This window comes from Hordeum vulgare, chromosome 2H (genome assembly GCF_904849725.1).
Source record: "Hordeum vulgare subsp. vulgare chromosome 2H, MorexV3_pseudomolecules_assembly, whole genome shotgun sequence".
Lineage (NCBI taxonomy): Eukaryota > Viridiplantae > Streptophyta > Magnoliopsida > Poales > Poaceae > Hordeum > Hordeum vulgare.
This window is the reverse complement of record NC_058519.1, coordinates 236,434,214-236,453,650: the sequence shown is the minus strand read 5'-3', so window position 1 is coordinate 236,453,650 and position 19,437 is coordinate 236,434,214.

Below are 19,437 nucleotides of genomic sequence, written 5' to 3'. Positions count from 1 at the left end.
CTTTCTATCTAATTTTATGTTGTTCCCGAGTCATCATCTTCTTACTAAAAGCACTAGACCAGAGAGCACTATTGTCATTTTTATTCATTGAGTCTAGATAATGTTCAACGTGAGCATGACTGGATCTCTTCTACCCTGAGTTATAATGTTTAGTTGGCGCTTGAATCTCAGAGGTGCTCTGCATTCATGTTTTGTGGTCTCAGAAAGGGCTAGCAAAATACCATGTCATCATATTATATCATGATTGTTTTGAAAAGTTGTTGGCATGTCAGATATCTTATTATTGCTTACTAGTTGGTTATGTATTTCCATGAGTGAATATGATGTTTAACTGTTATGATGGATATGGTTATTTATGATTTATTCTGAAGACATGAACACTAGCTAAGCATATCTATGGCAACGAGAACAAAATATTTGTAAAAGTTTTCTTTGTCACTTTAAGTTTATCATCTGAATCGCTTGAGGACAAACAATTAGTTAAGCTTGGGGGAGTTGATACTTCTCCAATGTATCTACTTTTCCAAACACTTTTGCTCTTCTTTTGGACTCTTATTTGCATGATTTGGATGAAACTAACCCACACAGACATTCTTTTTAGCACATCTACCTTGGTGTTATTTTTGTGCAGAAATAAAAGTTCTCGGAATTGAGCGTAACATTTTGTGAATTTTTTCTATGAATTATGGAGCAAAGATCCACCAGAGGGGGTGTCCCTTTGGATCACGAGGCAATAGGGTGCACCATACCCTAGGCCGCGTCCTGTTGTGTGGTGGGGCCGATGAGGCCCCTCCGATCCTATTTCCAGTCCTATAAATTCACATATCTGGAGAAAAAAAATAGAGAGAAGTTTTGATCACGATCTACGAGATGGAGCCTCCGCCACCTCATGTTCTTCCTCTAGAGGGCTGATGTGGAGTCTGTTTTGGGCTCCTGAGAGGGGGATTCGTCGCCGTCATCATCACCAACCTTTATCCATCAACAATTCCATGATCCTCACCACCGGGAGTGAGTAATTCCTTTGTATGCTCGCCGGTGTGTGATGGAGTTTGGATGATACTGATCATGTAATCGAGTTAACACTACTAGAAAAAGGGCTATTTGTGGCTCACCTACTTTATCTATTAATGGCGCACTATAGATGCCCCATTATTATCACGCCACTACTAATAAATAGTAATGGCACACCCCTGGTGCGCCACTGTTAATATACATAAAATTGGCGCACCACCTGGTGCGCCATTACTATACCAAACACTAATGGCGTACCACCTCGTGCACCATTATTATCCCTGATACTAATGGCACACCACCTGGAGCGCCACTAGAGTGCAACTTGGTGCGCCACTACTATGAATATTATGATTTTTTTCTTTTCTGATATTTGTACAGGTTAAAATATACATTATAGCACAGAATATAAACAGCACAACATATATATAAACAGCAGATTTATCGAATACAATAGAAGATTAGTCTCCGAATACAATTCATCATATTAGTCTCCGAATTCAAAATACCGAACAAAGTTAGAACATTACAAGTCTCGAGACCGCGAGTAGCGAGTTTATCTTCACATTACAAGTCGATATCTAAACTACCATCACATAGAAGAGGGTTGCGGTCAGGATGAGCATCATCGCGATGAAACTGATCTTCATCCGATTCGTCCTCCGCTCCCTCTCTCCTGCTAGATAGCGCACGTATCTAGCTTCCGCCTCCGCTCTAGTGGTGTACCCTTTGTAACTGTTACCGCTAAAATGGTGAACCTGTCTCCGACACTCTTCCCAGTTGTCGTAGACTCCGGGAACCTCACCCTTGTACACGACATACGATGACATCTCTATGCACTAGACAAACAAAAGCAATTCGCAGAGAATATATAAGAAATATATAAGTATGCAACAAAAGGATCGGAAGAGAAAAGCAACACATTAATGGCACGATTCATGGTCCTACTAATAAATAGCATCGACTACACATATAAGTTGAACGACTATCCAAACTAAAGAGACATACAAGTTCATTAATGTTTAATTACAACATAGCATCAATACTTTCGACTCGACTCAGGGACCGGAGCATCGATGAAGCCGCCGTCTTTCATGATGTTCATGAATGTGCGGTCGTTGTCATCCTACATTTGTAGCGTTGTGTCAATTTCACTGTTGGACGGTTGACAGTTTAGGTAGAACTGCCCCGATCTAGCAAGGACATCTTGATAGATGATTTCCGCCAACTCTGACTGGATGCAAAAGAATTCTTGTCTGATGTCCTCGTCCTGGATTGCCGAGAAGTGTGCGGCCCAATCTTTGAGCTCATTTGGTAGCATACGGTGATGTTGGTCGTGTACAATCGCCCGCATGTGATGGAGGGCGTAGTAGTTATCCTTCTGACTGCCAGGCGGCTGCTTGACGCAGGGGAACGTCGTTACATGGGTGAACACGTGCTTGGCATACCTAAGAATTGGCCTCCTGAAGATGCCTCCAGATTTGGCGTAGCCGGGGAGGACATCATCAAGAACTTTCTTAATATTTGTGTAGTCTTTCTTCGACTGAAGGTCTGAGTCAAAATACGTGGCCATTGAATATTTCGGGCTTAAGAGGATGAGTGTGCAATGTGTGTCACTGCACAAAACACGGAATGTTAGAAAAAAAAAGAACGATCAAAATCTAAGAAATCATATGTTACGGGGCGATGAGGGGATGACTTACTCAGAAGAGTAAGGCACGAGGAAGTTATCCTTATCTGCGTTCGTCAGAATGACGCCTTCGAGGTATGAACTCGTGACTTGCCGATCCCCAGCGCCGTCCAAGAGCTTGGCACACATGTAGAAGGGGTCGACTATCACGATGTCCGGGGTCTTGTCTCTACTGATACGCATCTCCATACTGAGCGAAAATAGCCGAATGAAGGTGTAGTGCAACGGATAAAGGTTAAACATAGCGAAGATGTCATCAAACCGCAGGACGATCATACGCCCGATGTTGCTATCGACAAAGCCCTTGCCCGTTCGCACCTTGGACAGGTAAACTGGGTATGCCACATCATTGTCGGAGAGACGCCGCTTCTCCATATAAAGAACAGCGTCATGCAGACTCCGCATAGCACTGGTTGCACCATTGAGCAGATTAGTCGGTAGCATCGGCCTACCGGCCACATGCACCCTCCTTTCAATATCCTTAGATATTGGTGGCCAGTCGTGAGCACGGATCGTACTCGGTGCCGGCTGGCTCGCACCCTTGTTAGTTTTTATTTTCCGTCCCTTCTGCTTCTTCTAATGTAATGGGCTCGAGTTCTGCTCACAGACCACCTTCTTGAGTGTTTTGGGGCTGATAATATTTCGCACCTCGGCTATTTGAGTGTTAGTGAAAGCGGGAGCTGGAGGCGTCTCCTGAGAACTGAACAGCCGACGCGTGTTGAAATTGGGTTTCTCCACGGTACCAGCTAGATCGCCATCGTCTTTTGCAGGGTTGGGTTCTTGAGAAGGAGGCCCGAACAAATCGTCATCATCACTGTACCCATGTTTGTTGATGTACTTATCGATGTTAGAAATTGTATCGTCGTCGTCATCCGATCCTATGCCATATGCATGTCCGGATCAGCTGACGGCGGTAGCGTTGCGGCGGTCTTTCCATGGCTTGGCGCCGGCACGACTAGCGGTGTTGTCTGTGGGGTGGTGTCCCCCACCCCCAAACGAATCTTGCTCTTCGGCCAAAGCATGGACCAGTTTAAGCAGGCGCTGAAGGTCATCACATCATCTTCGTCGGCCCCAGCGGGTCGATACAGAGGTAACAAGTCGTCGCAGCCCCGCAGCACCCGACCCAGTTGAACCCTATACATGGTGGGTGGCATCGGATTACCATGGAACACGCTGTTGCCCGGTTCAACGATTTTGGCCTTGGTGACATCGATCAACTCGCCATCCACGAAGTGGAGGAGAGTGCATGGAACATTGGCGGTGCCCTGCGAAAACATGTAGGGCGTCAGGGACGCCTAGTCAAAAAGGCAAGGAGATGAAGTCATCGGCCGAGGCTTATAGTTACCGTGATGGCGTCGACCTCGGCTAATGTCAAGGCACCGCCAACGGCGGGCATGCAAGTGACGGAGGGGCGCTTGACTCCGAGATGCCAGCCGGCGTATTCTTCCCACACACGGGTGCATTAACCTCCAATACTGGCGCCGACGCCGGAGGCACCTGCAATGCCGCCTCCGTCGGAGACACCGATGCTGACGCGTTGAGCGAGTTGCTGCCCGTGAAGCTGGGAATCGGGGGCGGCCCATGTTGGCCGCTCGCAATCCACCCCCGCAGCCCCTCAAGCAAGGAAGGCATAATGGGGGTGATCATCGCTCCAAGTTGGTCTCGCACTTGCTCTTGGACTATCTCCGGAATCTGCGCCACTTGTGCCTTGAGTTCTTTAACCTCACGCTCCTGGCTTTTTGAGATGGTCTTTATGTCCTTTCACCTAGCCTTATAGTATTCCGACCATTCCCTGGACAAGCCTTCACCGGCCACACGACCAGCTGACGACGGCTTACTGAGCTTATCCTTGTGTTTCATTACGTTCAAGGCCCTATTTAAAGTGTTGTCCCAAGGGGTAGACGGGGAGCTCAGAGACCCCGTGCTACTGCTTTCAGTTTCCTGCGGGAGGAACGTGAACCATTTAGAAATTTGGCTACATTAATTAGAATGCAACCATATGGAGCTAATTACGTGGGGGTGTATTCCTTACCAGCACATGCTTAAGTTCCTTCACCTTCGGATCCGTTGTAAGCTCCTTTGTTACCGGGCCCACCTTGTACCGGGCCCTGACATAGTTCCTGGTCTGCTTTTTAGGGTATTTATCGAAGAGGGGCGGTAGGCCTTGCTCTGCACGCTCCGCATCCTCCTTGTCCCATTTAGGTTCCGCCACTCTGTAACCGCCGGGACCGAGTTTGTGGACCCCTAAGTTCAAGTCCCGCATATCTTTCCCCCATTGACTTGATTCCGCGGATGCGTTGCTGTCGCACTTGACCTTGAACTCCTCGTAGTCAGCTTCGTTGATCGAAGGATTTGTCTCCTTGATCTTCTCATAACTATCATCTCTTAGAATCCTTCTCTTCACCGAGGCTCTCCATGTAGCCAGGGCCGTGCTCATCTTCGTGAGGGCGGCACTGTTCACATTATTCCCTGCGAGGCGTGTGTTTTACGACGTCACCGAGGAACTTGTATCATTCGTGCAGCTTCGTGAAGAGGAGGTTGCGCAAATTCGCTCGGCCTTGATGCCTTAGGTTCTCGGTGTTGATCGAGACGGTGCTCCAGAGAATGCACCCGAGTTGTCCCGCCTACCCACTGACTAATTCTTTGGGCGCCATTGGATGCCCACTGGAGGACACTTCTGTAAATTCCTCCCTGATGGTGTCGAGCACGCTCGGGCGCCGGTCCTTCCGTTGCTTCTTCGGTTGGCTGCCATATGTGCATTCGCTTCCATCATCAGTGGTGTCATCCCCGACACCACTAGGGGTTGTGTAGTCGTGATCGGTGTCTTCCGCGGCGTCCTCATAGCGGTGAGGTTCTTCCTCCAGCTCCTAGGACATCTCCCAGAATGGCTTGCCCGAACCGCCGGCTCATCGTTGTTGGCCATGTTCGCTCTAAATAGGAAAAAAGGCTACTAGAGTTATTGGATGAGATTAGGGTAGTATCTATTCTTCTCTGATTTGGAGGAAAACTGAGAATAAAACATGCAAATTGATATGATGAAGATGAAGATTTGGGAGCAGAGCTTAGGTTAGAGAAGATGCGGAGATCAACATATTGAAGAGTTAGTCACATGTTGTTATTTTCCTACCCTCCAATTGCTCTTCTTATTTATGCAAGTTTCCTTCCTGTCCTTCCCTCGTATTTAGTCACATGTTGCTATATTTCAGATATTTCGGTTGCTCTGCCTATAGTGACAAGTTTGATCAACAACAGAACTGATGAGAGTGGTGTTATCATTTCATAGATCGCTGCCTTATCCATTATTTGGGCTTAGGAGACATGGGGACAAACAGATGTGCGGGTTTGCACACTCATACTTGGCTTGGAGAACAGAAGGGTAGATGGTCTTGTGTCTACAATTATCAATTAGTAGGAAACGCAAAAGGTAGTTGAATTCCCTTCTTTTTGAAAAATGGACGCTTAGAAATATTTGCTTTGTAAAATTACATTGTCCCTAAATGTTAATTAATTTTAGTTTCGGTTGAGAATCGGGCACCTTCTAGGTCAAGAAAATTGGGCATGACCTTTGCTAATTTTCTTGACCTAGGAGTGCCCCATTCTCAACCGAAACGGAAATTAATCAACATTTCAGGAGAAGGGGTAACCTTCAGAAGACAAGCAGTAAGTTCAAAAGGCCCAGTTACATATTTCCGGCTGCAACGGTACGCAACCACATGGAACATATGACCTGACTACAAACCAACATGCAGATCGGCACGAAGAAAAACGTTTTCTCTTACTATTTGCATGAGTTCAGAACAGATACAATTAAGCAAATAGTTATAATGATGAGTCCAACCAACAGCAACTCCAGGCCACGACAGTCAACAACACATCATACTTCCGGTTGCGAGCGTGTGAGACTGTGACTGAAGCTCCTAAACCAAACATATAAATCAAGTAGAGCAAGATGCTGGAAGATAGTTCACAACAAGAATCAACCATACTATTATAGGGCATAAAAGTATCCCATTGTGGACATGCTACTTACCAACAGGGCCTTCTTGGACAAACAACTCCCATAGTAATTCGTCCGAAACCTGTAAAATAATACAGGGAGTAAGTTCTGCCAAATGGTGCTCTGAGAGGGGGGAAGTAGGTTCTGCCTAATAATTTGGATATGTCCCAAGAAGATTTTGCGAGTTGTTGAATCAACAAGAACAGGATAAAGAAAATATCATACACATTACAGAATTCAAAAAATTTGATGCAGAAAAGGACATGAATGAAAAACTTGCCATCAATAAGTTCAATTAATTTACAAACAATCCCATCAAACGAATGAGGTGGAAACCACAAGGAGTTCAGGCAGGATCACCTAGGAGTGTCCAAGCATTCTTTTCCTTTGCTCCTCTTTTGTTCATGTCGCGTCACTATAAGAAATGTGTATTAACAATCTAGCTTTTACCATGATTGGCAGATTCTACTTAGAATATACGCAGTAATCCAGTTTACGGTTAAATCATTTGAATATCAGATTCTGCCTCTAGACCCTACCCTGCTCGAGGCGACCAAGGTTTTAATCGCATTTGCCCTTAGTGGTTTTGAGAACTACAAGATATACAAACCAGGCTTGTCATCTCATTCCCATGATGAAAATTATATTACTGAGTATTTGTGAATAGACAATAGTGCAATGACACTTAAGATTAAAGGAAATGACTACCTCGCTATAGCCTGACAGTAAAAAGTTGAAATCGACTTCACACAAGGTAGCTTCATCAGGACCATGTTCCTCAAGCGGCAACAATTTCCTCTCCATAGTAAACCTTACAACTTAATTAACAGTGTAGTAGAAATCAACACATAATCAGGGCAGTACCTGCCAAAACGGTAAGGCAAACTAATGTGCATAACAAGAACCTCCAAGAACGTAACCAAACTGAACCAACTGTTCACAAGTAGTGTAAAATTCCTACCCAATCCAATCACATCGGCGCAGAAGAAAATAAGGAATCCTCAACGGAGTATTCATGGACCGGCCGGCTTGACGAGAACCGGTGGAATCAGACGGTAGCAAGGGATTGGCGCGGCGCGCCGGCGGCGATGTGCTGCGTACTTACGACGTCGTCGAGCTGGAGGCAGGCGGCGTCGGAGGCGCGGCCGAACCAGAGGACAAGGACCTTGTTGAGGGTGTCGCGAATGGCCGGCTGTCGGAGAGGGGGCCGCCGCCATTGAGGGGGGCTGCCGTTGAGGGGGCCGCTGCTGTGGAGGGAGGAGGGAGTCCCCGTGGAGGAGGAGGAGGAGGAGGGAGTCACCGGCGGCGCAGTCCCCATGGCGGCGACGCAGTTCCAGCGAGATCGCGGAGAGGTGGGGGATAAACGACGGGCGCGCCGTGGGGAGAGTTAGGGGAGGGGGAATGAATTGGTATAGTGGGGGAGGGTTAGCAATGGCGAACCATTTAGGGGTGCGCCATAAGTAAGGTGATAGTAATGGCGCACCTTCTAGTGGTGCGCCATAAGTAAGGTGATAGCAAAGGCGCACCTTCTAGTGGTGCACCATAAGTAAGGTGATTGCAATGGCACACCTTCCCCTGGTGCGCCAATACTAACTTTTTTTTATTTTTTTATTTTTAGTTGCATGCATGTAATTATAGTTTTGCCGCCTATCTAGTATACTTTGTATTTACTTCATCTATTTTCTTACTAAGAACTATGAAAAGAGCCAATCACCCATTTCCACTTGTTTAGCCAAACGAGCTAATGTGTTTTACGAGTAGCCCGAGGAAAGCATGTTTTACACCTAACCCATCCATAAAAAAATCATGTTATGAGGTGACATCACGTTGTGCAAAGATTTAGAATTACATGACATTGTTGAAATCAAGTGACGTGAAATAAAACCAATCAAAGATTGAGCTTGCCACTGACACACACAAGCGGCCGACACGTCGTGATTCGATCTTAATTAGCTATCTTTTCATAATGATTTTGCTTGCCCTTGTTTCTCGCGGTTGAATAATTTAGCCCCGGAACCCCTTCAATGCTTCTCTTGAACGAACGTCCTTTAGGTAGGGTGGTCCTGCTTCTTCTTGTGTTGTGTGCTACTTCATCACCGTCATCATCTTCCATCTTTGGGTCGCCGTACTTGTCTAAGTCTTGCTCATTAGCGACTCCATCCATTCTGATGATGTTCCTTTTGCCTCTCCTCACGACAACACGACTGGGCTTTGACGGGTCGGTAACGAAGAAGCATTGGTCCACATGGCAAGCCAGTACCCATGGCTCATTTTTCACGGTGACGTTTGCGCCCACGGTCTTCGATTTGGCTTCGTGTATAACCATGGTGGTGAAATACCGGTCTTCTTTTAGGACGCACTTGGCCCATCTGACACAGAACATCGAAACCTTCTCTCTAGCGTAGCTCAGCTCCCAGATCTCCTCGATCCTTCCGTAGTATCTGTCCTTGTCGTTACCGGTGTAGGATTCCATTGTTACCCCAGAGTTCTGATAATCGCTCTTCATGTCCTTCTCCTCGGTGTAGAATGTGTAGCCGTTGATATCGTACGCCTCATAGGTCATCAGGTTGTTCTCGGCGCCCTGTGACAAGGCGGATATGAGTTTTTCTTCCGTGGAAGAATCCTCGTGTAAAGGGTACGACAGAAGCTTGTCCTTGAACCAACGCGTGAAATATGAGTTGTGCTCTTTGATTATATCTCCATCCGTCCTGTGTTGGCCTCAGTCATTGTACGCCTTCTCAATAAAGGTTGTGTGGTCCACCACCCAAGGGTCGACCACGTATATGTGTTGTAGCGCGACTAGGTTTGCTCTTTCAAATTCGGCGAGTCGACCCTTGAAGTCGACATGCATTTCGCGGCGACCCTCGGGGTGACCCCATCCAGCGAGCCTGCCGAGGTGCCTGTTGACGGGCAGACCAACGGGGTTTTCGATTCCTAGATAATTCATGCAGAAGGAGATGCACTCTTCGGTCAGAAAGCCCTGGGCTATGCTTCCATCTGGACGTGCCCTGTTGCGAACATATCCTTTGATGAAACCATTCATCCTTCCGAACGGCATCATGCTGTGTAGGAATGTCGGCCCGAGTTGGATGATATCCTCCATGATATGGACTAGCAGATGCACCATAACGTCGAAGATGCGGGCGGGAAGTACATCTCAAGCTCGCATAGTATCACCAGGATCTCTTCCTGTAACCTTCTGAGTTGCCTCACGCCAACTGACTTCCGAGAGATGACGTCGAAAAAGTTGCATAGGCCAAATAGCCTTTCACGGACGTGCGCATCCATGATCCCACGGATTGCAACTGGAAGTATCTGCGTCATCAGCACGTGACAGTCGTGAGACTTCATCCCGCGAACTTCTGCTTCGCTGAGTCTAGGTATCTGCTTATCTTCCCCGCGTAACCGTAAGGAAGTTTCACTCCTACGAGGCAGGTGAAAAACTGATTGATCTCCTTCTGACTTAGAGTGAAGAACGCGGGAGGGCAGTCATATTCGATCTTGTTGGCCTGTTTGCCTTCGTGACGACTTTCATGTCCTTCGCCTCATCATCATCATCATCATCATCATCATCATTAGGGCGTTTTGCGTGAAGCTCCTCCCTGATGCCCATTGATTGCAAGTCTTCCCTTGCTTTCGGCCTATATTTGGTCCTCTCTGGCATGTTGAGAAGGGTACCAAGCAGACTCTCGCACACGTTCTTCGTGATATGCATGGCATTAAGGCTGTGAGGCACACAAAGGATCTTCCAGTATGGCGAGTCCCAGAAAACAGACCTCGTTTTCCATACCTTCAGAAGCGGCTCTGGTGACTTTCGCTTCTTTCCTGGCGGTGGGCACTCTTTCCAATTTTTCAACAGCTCGTCTATTTCCTTGCCGCTCCTCGTACATGGGGGTCTTCGGGGTTCGGTTTCACCATCGAACAGATCCTTGCGTTTTCTCCATGCGTCATCGTCGCGAAGCCACCTTCGATGTCCCATGAACACGGTTTTCGAAGACCCGTGATCTCTATCTAGCCAGTGATACGTTGTGTCATCCATACACCTGACACATGCACAAAATCCGTGGACCACCTCTCCCGCGACATATTCGTAACCAAGATAGTCGTGCACCGTCGTGAGCAGTGCGGCTTTCATAGGGAAATATTGTTTCGCTGCGGCGTCCCACGTATTGGCTGGCGTTTTCCACAGCGTGTCTAGCTCCTCTTTCAGCAGCCCCAGATACAGATTGATGTCGTTCCCTGGTTGTTTCGGCCCTTCAATTAGCATACTCATGTGAATGTACTTCCTCTTCATGCACATCCAGGGGGGAAGGTTGTACATCCACACAAACACAGGCCAGGTGCTCTGTGTGCTTCTGTGGCTGCCAAGCGGATTGACTCCATCTGTGCTCGCGCCCAGCATGATGTTCCTTGGATCGTCCCCAAGTTCTGGGTGTTCAAAGTTCAATGCTTGCCACTAGCTCACATCCTTAGGGTGACTCAGCATCTTGTCTTTTTTATTTATCTCTGGATCATTTCCGTCATCTTCTCGCTTCTTCTCCTCCCTATCCGCATGCCAACGCAGGAGCTGTGCTTGCTTAAGGTCCGCGAAATACCGCTGCAGGCGAGGAGTGATCGGAAAGTACAACACCACTTTTCGAGGAGCTTTCTTCCTCTTCTTGTATCGAGTGACGCCGCACACCAGACATATGGTAGACTCCGCGTGATCGTCCCGATAAATGATGCAATCGTTCATGCACACATGGTATTTCATGTGCGGTAAATCCAGAGGACACACGATTTTCTTCGCCTCCTTGAAACTGTTCGAGCACTTGTTCCCCAAGGGAAGACGTTCGTGCCAGAATGACATGTTCTCATTGCAGCATGTGTCGGTCATTTTGTGTTTTACCTTCATCTCCAGAGCCATGAGCGTTACTTTCAGGAGGGTATCCTCGGGCCTGCATCCTTCATACAATGGAGTAATCGCGTCTATCTCCATTTGATCCATCTTGGCTTTCTCTCGGGTGGCAGCTCTTGCGTTACCCGTATGCTTGAGAAGCAGCTCTTGAATATGAGGGTCCTGCACCCAGCCCATCGATGGTCCACCGTCGTCTGCTCCGACATCTTCATCTTCATGATCATGCCCTTTGTCTTGATCTTCCTCATCATCATGTCCGACATCTTCTACATGATGACTGTGTCCTGCATCTACTTCGTGATCACGTCCTGGAGATTCTTCATCTTCTCGCCCGCCCTCGCCGCTATTGTCTTCCAGCCCTTCCTTTATTCTTGGCCGGCCCCCATGGACGACTTCATAATCATCTTCGTCACCTTGCCACCGATAGCCATCCATGAAACCACGCACGAGAAGGTGGTCCCACACCTTTCTGGAATCCGGGTCCATAAGGCTCTTCAGCTTGGATCTTCGACACGGACATCTTATCTCCGTCTCGTTCTTTTGAAGCATCTCAGCCTTTACGGAGCTCAAAAACCTATTCACGATGCCTTCGGTCATCTTGCGGACCATGGTCACCTGCGGGGTAGAGAAAAACGATATGTGATGACCCACAAGTATAGGGGATCAATCGTAGTCCTTTCGATAAGTAAGAGTGGCGAAGCCAACGAGGAGCAGAAGGATCTGACAAGTGGTTTTCGGCAAGGTGAAATCTGCAGGCACTCAAATTGTCGGTAACAAGTGATTGTGTGGTGAGATGATTCGTAGCAAGCAACAAGTAACAAAAGTAGCAACGGTGCAGCAAAGTGGCCCAATCCCTTTTGTAGCAAGGGACAAGCCTGGACAAAGTCTTATAGGAGGAAAAAAGCTCCCGGGGACACACGAGACTTCCTGTCATGATAGTTTTCATCATGTTCATATGATTCGCGTTCGTTACTTTGATAGTTTGATATGTGGGTGGACTGGTGCTTGGGTACTACCCTTACTTGGACAAGCATCCCACTTATGATTAACCCCTCTCGCAAAAATCTGCAACTACGAAAGAATAATTAATAAAAATGCTAACCATAACATTAAACTAGTGGATCCAAATCAGCCCCTTACGAAGTAACGCATAAACTAGGGTTTAAGCTTCTGTCAGTATAGCAACCCATCATCTACTTACTACTTCCCAATGCTTCCTCTAGGCCCAAATAATGGTGAAGTGTTATTTATTCGATGTTCACATAACACCACTAGAGGAAAAACAACATACAACATACCAAATTACCGAACGAATACCAAATTTACATGACTACTATTACCATGACTTATCCCATGTCCTCAGGAACAAAAGTAACTACTCCCAAAGCATAATCATATTCATGATCAGAGAGGTAATGAGTAGCATCAATGATCTGAATATAAACTATTCCACCAAGTAATCCAACTAGCATCAACTACAAAGAGTAATCAACACTACTAGCAACCTTACAAGTAACAATCGGAGTCGCGAGACGGAGATTGGTTACAAGAGATGAACTAGGGTTTGGAGATGAGATGGTGCTGATGAAGATGTTGATGGTGACGAGTCCGCTTCGATGAGAGGAGTGTTGGTGATGACGATGGCGACGATTTCCCCCTCCGGGAGGGAAGTTTCCCCGACAGGATCGTCCTGCCAAAGCTCTAGATTGGTTCTGCTCAAGTTCTGCCTCGTGGCGGTGGCGAAACCACGAAAAAGATCCTCCTTGATTTTTTTCGAGACGAAACGCTTCGTATTGCATAAGAGGGGGGCAAGTGGGCCAGCAGGATGCCCACTAGCCCTCATGGCGCGGCCTGGGGGGTGGTCACGCCGTGCAGGCTTGTGGCCACCCCGTGGCGCCCCTCTGGCACTTCTTCGGCCCAGTATTTTTTATAAATCCGAAAAAAATCCTCGTTCATTTTTACGGCGTTTGGAGTTGCGTAGAATAGGTATCTCAAACTTGCTCCACTTTCAGGCCAGAATTACAGCTGCCGGCATTCTCCCTCTTCATGTAAACCTTGCAAAATAAGAGAGAAAAGGCATAAGAATTGTACCATGAAGTGAAATAACAGCCTAAGAAGCTATAAATAACAACATGAAAACATGATGCAAAATGAACATATCAACTCCCCCAAGCTTAAACCTCGCTTGTCCTCAAGCGAAAGCCCAACACAGTAAATATGTCCACATGTTTAGGGAGAGAGGTGTCGACAAAACAAGATACGAACATGTATGCATCATGATCATGATCAGAACAGCAATACTAACATATAATCTCTCATGCTAAAGTGATAATTCCTTCACAAAGTAAAGCATTGATCAAGAACCTTACCGAGAAGTAACAACCGATAGCTTTTAGTCATTGAAGCAATTGCAATTTATCACAACATCAGAAAGAGTCAAATAAGAGCTTGTAAAGCAAATCCACATACTCAATCATTCTTTCGTTCTCTACAATTGCTACAACTCATGTGGTACTCATGAGATCAAAGTTTCAGCTGGACACAGAGATAGATAGGGGCTTACAGTTTTGCCTCCCAACTGCTTACCTCAAGGGTAATGTCAACAATAATAATTCATGAATACTTACCTCCAAGTTGACATATGAATATAGATCTTTCCCTAGCATATGACGTTAGCCAAGATGAAGGCGAAATAAGGAATTGGTGAAGATCACCATGACTCTTTCAAGGGAAAAAGGTAAAGGTACAAGATAGGCCCTTCGCAGAGGGAAGCAGAGGTTGTCATGAGCTTTTGAGGTTTGGATGTGTGTCCTCTTAGTGCGGAGGAACGTCACTTTATATTGCCTCCTGTGATACAGAACTTTATTATGCAGTCTGTCGCTTTTATGTCTTCCTCATGACAGGTTTGTACAAAGATTATTTTCCACACACTAATAGATCATACATATCAAGGAGAAATTTTTATTGCTTGCACCGATGACAACTTACTTGAGGGATCTTATTCAATCCATATGTAGGTATTGTGGACTCTCATGGCAAAACTGGGTTGAAGGTTTATGGATGCACAAGTAGTATCTCTACTTGGTGCGGGAGTTTTGTCTAATATGAGGTGGAAGCAATCGTCACATGCTAAGGGATCTCTAATCGTATAACATTGTTCGGAACCAAGCAAACACAATTCATTATGTTGTCTTCCTTTTCCAACATCTACTTCTAGGAATGCAATAGTTTAGTGAGTGTTCACAATCATAGATGGTGTCAGAGATGATATATTTATATGTGAACCTCTCCTTCTTTATCAATTCCTATTAATTGCAACCATGACCAAGGTCTACGTTTGCCTACCCTCAACAAGTTTCAATCCTCATTCTTTTTATATGTGAAGCCATCACTTCCCATAAGATCATGACATGATCTTTCATGCTTTTGTTCTTTTCTCACTCTTTTGATCATGGCAAGAGGCAAAGCCATTCAACTAAGACACTATTTATTATATGGCTCACGAGCTCGAATACATCGGGGGTGACACAAAGCAATACTCAAGACTAAAACACTAAGACTTCTAATCTACTAGAGAAAGAGAAAACTGAAAAGGGAAACTAAAACGAAGGTAAAGGCAAAAGATGTGATGGTGATACGATACCGAGGCAACTCCCCCAAGCTTGGCACAATCCAAGGGGATTGCCCATACCCATGTTTAGTTGTCTTCCTTTGGTGGTGATGGTGGAGGAGTTGTTGCAGAGGTTTTGAGCTTGTTTAATTTCCACTTGAGCATAAAATTCTGCTCCCTCAGATCATCATTTTCCTCTTCAAGCTTCAACACCCTTTGGCATAATTCTTGCTTACTCTCCTGCAAGAAACGAAAAGGGATAAACAAAGTCTTAGACTTCTTCCTTGAGTCACGGAGGCTCGACTTCTTGAACTCCACATGCGTGTGTCCAGGTTGAGGTAGAAGAGCCTCCTCTTCATCGGAACTTGTTTGTTCCTTCCCCTTCGGATCATAATTTTCTTCCTCATCAATGGTCCAGCTATAAGGATCCAAGTACCCATAGACCTTGGGATTAGCAAGGTAATCTGCCACAAAGCTCCCCCCCTCTGAATCTTGAGAAGACATCTTGCCCTAAATCTGTGGCAGAAAACAGGCTCGAAACGGAAAATAGAAGAAATCTGCGTGATGCAGGGGTTAGACCAAACGGGAGTATATATAATGATTTTTTTAAGACCAGAAGGAGTACCCCACACGGAAATGGAGTCCGGGAGGCGTACGAGGTGGCCACAAGCCCTCTCGGCGCGGCCAGGGGGTGGACTTTCCGGACTACTTCCTTTTTTTGTATTTTTTCAAATATTCCAAAACGGAGAAAATTTCCTACTGGAAAAGTTTTGGAATCTGTTTTCTTACCAAATCACATACCTCTTCGTTTTCGGAGTCTGAAACAGGCTGATAAATATCCCTTAGGTATTCTTCCGGAGTTATGGTATTGATAATATTGCTTTCAACATTTATGGGAGTACCTGAGATATAATGCTTGATTCTCTGCCCATTTACAACTCTCGGACAATTACCTTCCGTGTTGTTGATCTTGATAGCACCAGAACAATATACTTCCTCAACAACATAGGGACCCTCCCATTTAGAGAGAAGATTGCCTGCAAAGAATCTTAAACGAGAGTTATATAGCAAGACATAATCACATACATTGAACTCATGCTTTTGTATCCTCTTGTCATGCCACCTCTTAACCTTTTCTTTGAACAACTTGGCATTCTCATATGCTTGAGTTCTCCATTCATCAAGCGACCTAATGTCGAATAACCTCTTCTCACCGGCAAGTTTGAAATCGAAGTTGAGCCCTTTGATTGCCCAATAGGATTTATGCTCTAGCTCAAGAGGTAAATGACATGCTTTACCGTACACCATTATGTACGGAGACATGCCCATGGGATTCTTATAGGCACTTCTATAAGCCCACAGTGCATCATCGAGCTTCGTAGACCAATTCTTTCTAGACCAGTTGACAGTCTTTTGCAGAATTAGTTTAATCTCTCTATTACTTAGCTCTACATGACCACTGGACTGAGGGTGATAGGGAGACGCGATTCTATGGTTGACATCGTACTTAGCAAGCGTTTTACGGAAAGCACAACGAATGAAATGTGAACCACCGTCGGTCATTAGATATCAAGGGACTCCAAATCTAGGGAAGATAACTTCTTTCAGCATCCTGATAGAGGTGTTGTGATCAGCACTACTAGTGGGGATAGCTTCTACCCACTTAGTGACGTAATCAACAACAACTAGGATATGAGTATACCCGTTGGATTTTGGAAAAGGTCCCATATAATCAAAGCCCCAGACATCAAATGGTTCAATGACAATTGAATAGTTCATAGGTATTTCCTGACGTTTACCGATATTACCTATTCTTTGACATTCGTCACAAGACAAGACAAACTTATGGGCATCCTTGAAGAGAGTGGGCCAATAGAAACCTGATTGCAATACCTTGTGTGCAGTTCTATCTCCCGCATGGTGTCCTTCGTAGGCCTCGGAGTGACACTTCTGTAGGATCTATCCCTGTTCATGTTCAGGTACACAACGTCTAATAACACCATCTACTCCTTCCTTATAAAGGTGAGGATCATCCCAAAAGTAGTGTCTCTTTTGCTGGTACGTGAAACTAGGTGGTATGTATTTGGCAACAATATAGTTTGCATAATCAGCATACCACGGTGCACTACGTGAAGTATTGATGACATTCAGTTGCTCATCGGGAAGCTATCATCAATAGGTTGTGGGTCATCAGGAACGTTCTCTAACCTAGTCAAGTTATCTGCTACTGGGTTGTCAGCACCCTTTCTGTCAACAACGTGCAAATCAAATTCTTGTAGCAAGAGAACCCATCTGATAAGTCTAGGTTTAGCGTCCTTCTTCTCCATGAGGTACTTAATAGCAGCATGATTAGTGTGAATAGTGACTTTGGAATCAACTATGTAATACCTGAACTTTTCACATGCAAACACGACTGCTAAAAATTCCTTCTCCGTAGTAGCATAGTTTCTTTGGGAACTGTCTAGAGTTTTACAAGCATAGTGAATAACATTCAACTTCTTATCAACTCTTTACCCTAGAACAGCGCCAACGGCATAATCACTAGCATCACACATGATCTCAAAAGGTAAGTTCCAATCAGGTGGTTGAACAATAGGTGCAGTTATCAAAGCCCTCATAAGTATTTCGAAGGCTTCCTCACAGTCATGATCAAAAACAAAAGGAATATCCTTTTGCAAGAGATTGGTAAGAGGCCTAGAAATCTTAGAGAAGTCTTTAATGAACCTTCTATAGAAACCAGCATGACCAAGGAAACTTCTTATACCTTTGATATCTGCGGGGTATGGCATTTTCTTGATTGCATCAACCTTAGCCTTATCGACTTCAATACCTCTTTCATAAATTTTATGTCCTAAGACGATGCCTTCATTAACCATAAAGTGGCACTTCTCCCAATTCAAGACAAGATTGGTGTCTTTACATTTGTGTAAGACTCAATCAAGGTTGCTGAGGCAATCATCAAAAGAAGACCCATAAACAGAAAAGTCATCCATGAAAACCTCGACAATATTTTCACAAAAGTCAGAGAATATAGCCATCATACATCTTTGAAAGGTAGTAGGTGCATTACATAAGACAAAAGGCATACGTATATAAGCAAAGGTACCGAAAGGGCAGGTGAAAGTGGTTTTCTCCTGATCTGATTGTGCAACTGGTATTTGGGAGAAACCAGAATAACCGTCTAGAAAGCAAAAGTGTGTGTGTTTAGACAGGCTTTCTAGCATCTGGTCGATAAAAGGCAGAGGGTAATGATCTTTCCTAGTGGCTTTATTCAGTTTCCTGAAATCGATCACCATCCTATAGCCAGTAATAATCTTCTGTGGGATCAATTCATCCTTTTCATTAGGGACAACGGTAATGCCTCCCTTCTTAGGGACACAATGCACCGGACACACCTAATCGCTATGAGCAATAGGATAGATAATACCCGCTTCCAGGAGCTTTAGTATTTCTTTTCTTACTACTTCTTTCATCTTAGGATTCAATCTCCTTTGATGATCAGCAACTGGTTTAAAATCAGGATCAGTTTTAATCTTGTGCTGGCATAGAGTAGGACTAATGCCCTTAAGATCATCAAGAGTATATCCAATAGCAGCGCGGTGCTTCCTCAGAGTTTTTAGTAACTTCTTTTCTTCATGCTCTGAGAGGCTAGCACTAATTATAACAGGATATGTATGTCTTTTTCATCAAGATAGGCATACTTAAGAGTATCAGGAAACTGTTTAAGCTCGAACACAGGATCACCCTTTTGTGGGGGTGGATCCCCAGCAGTTCAACATGCAAGTTATTCTTAAGAATAGGGTATTGTTCTAAGACAACTCTACCTATCTCATCCCTTTCATCCATATGCATATCATTTTCATGCTCAAGCAAGTATTGCTCTAAGGGATCAGTAGGAGGCACGACAATAGAAGCTAAGGCAATAGTTTCATCCCTACTAGGAAACTACTTTTCATGAGGTTGTCTACCAAACTTGAAGAAATTGAACTCATGTGACACACCTTCAAAGGCAACAGTGACAGTTTGCTTCTCACAGTCAATATGAGCATTGATGGTATTGAGGAAAGGTCTGCCAAATATGATGGGACAAAATCTATCTTGTTTAGTAGCAAGAATGAGGAAATCAGCAGGATACTTTGTTTTACCACACAAGACTTCAACATCCCTAACAATTCCCACAGGGCAGATAGTATCTATATTGGCAAGCTGAATAGTGACATTAATAGGCTCTA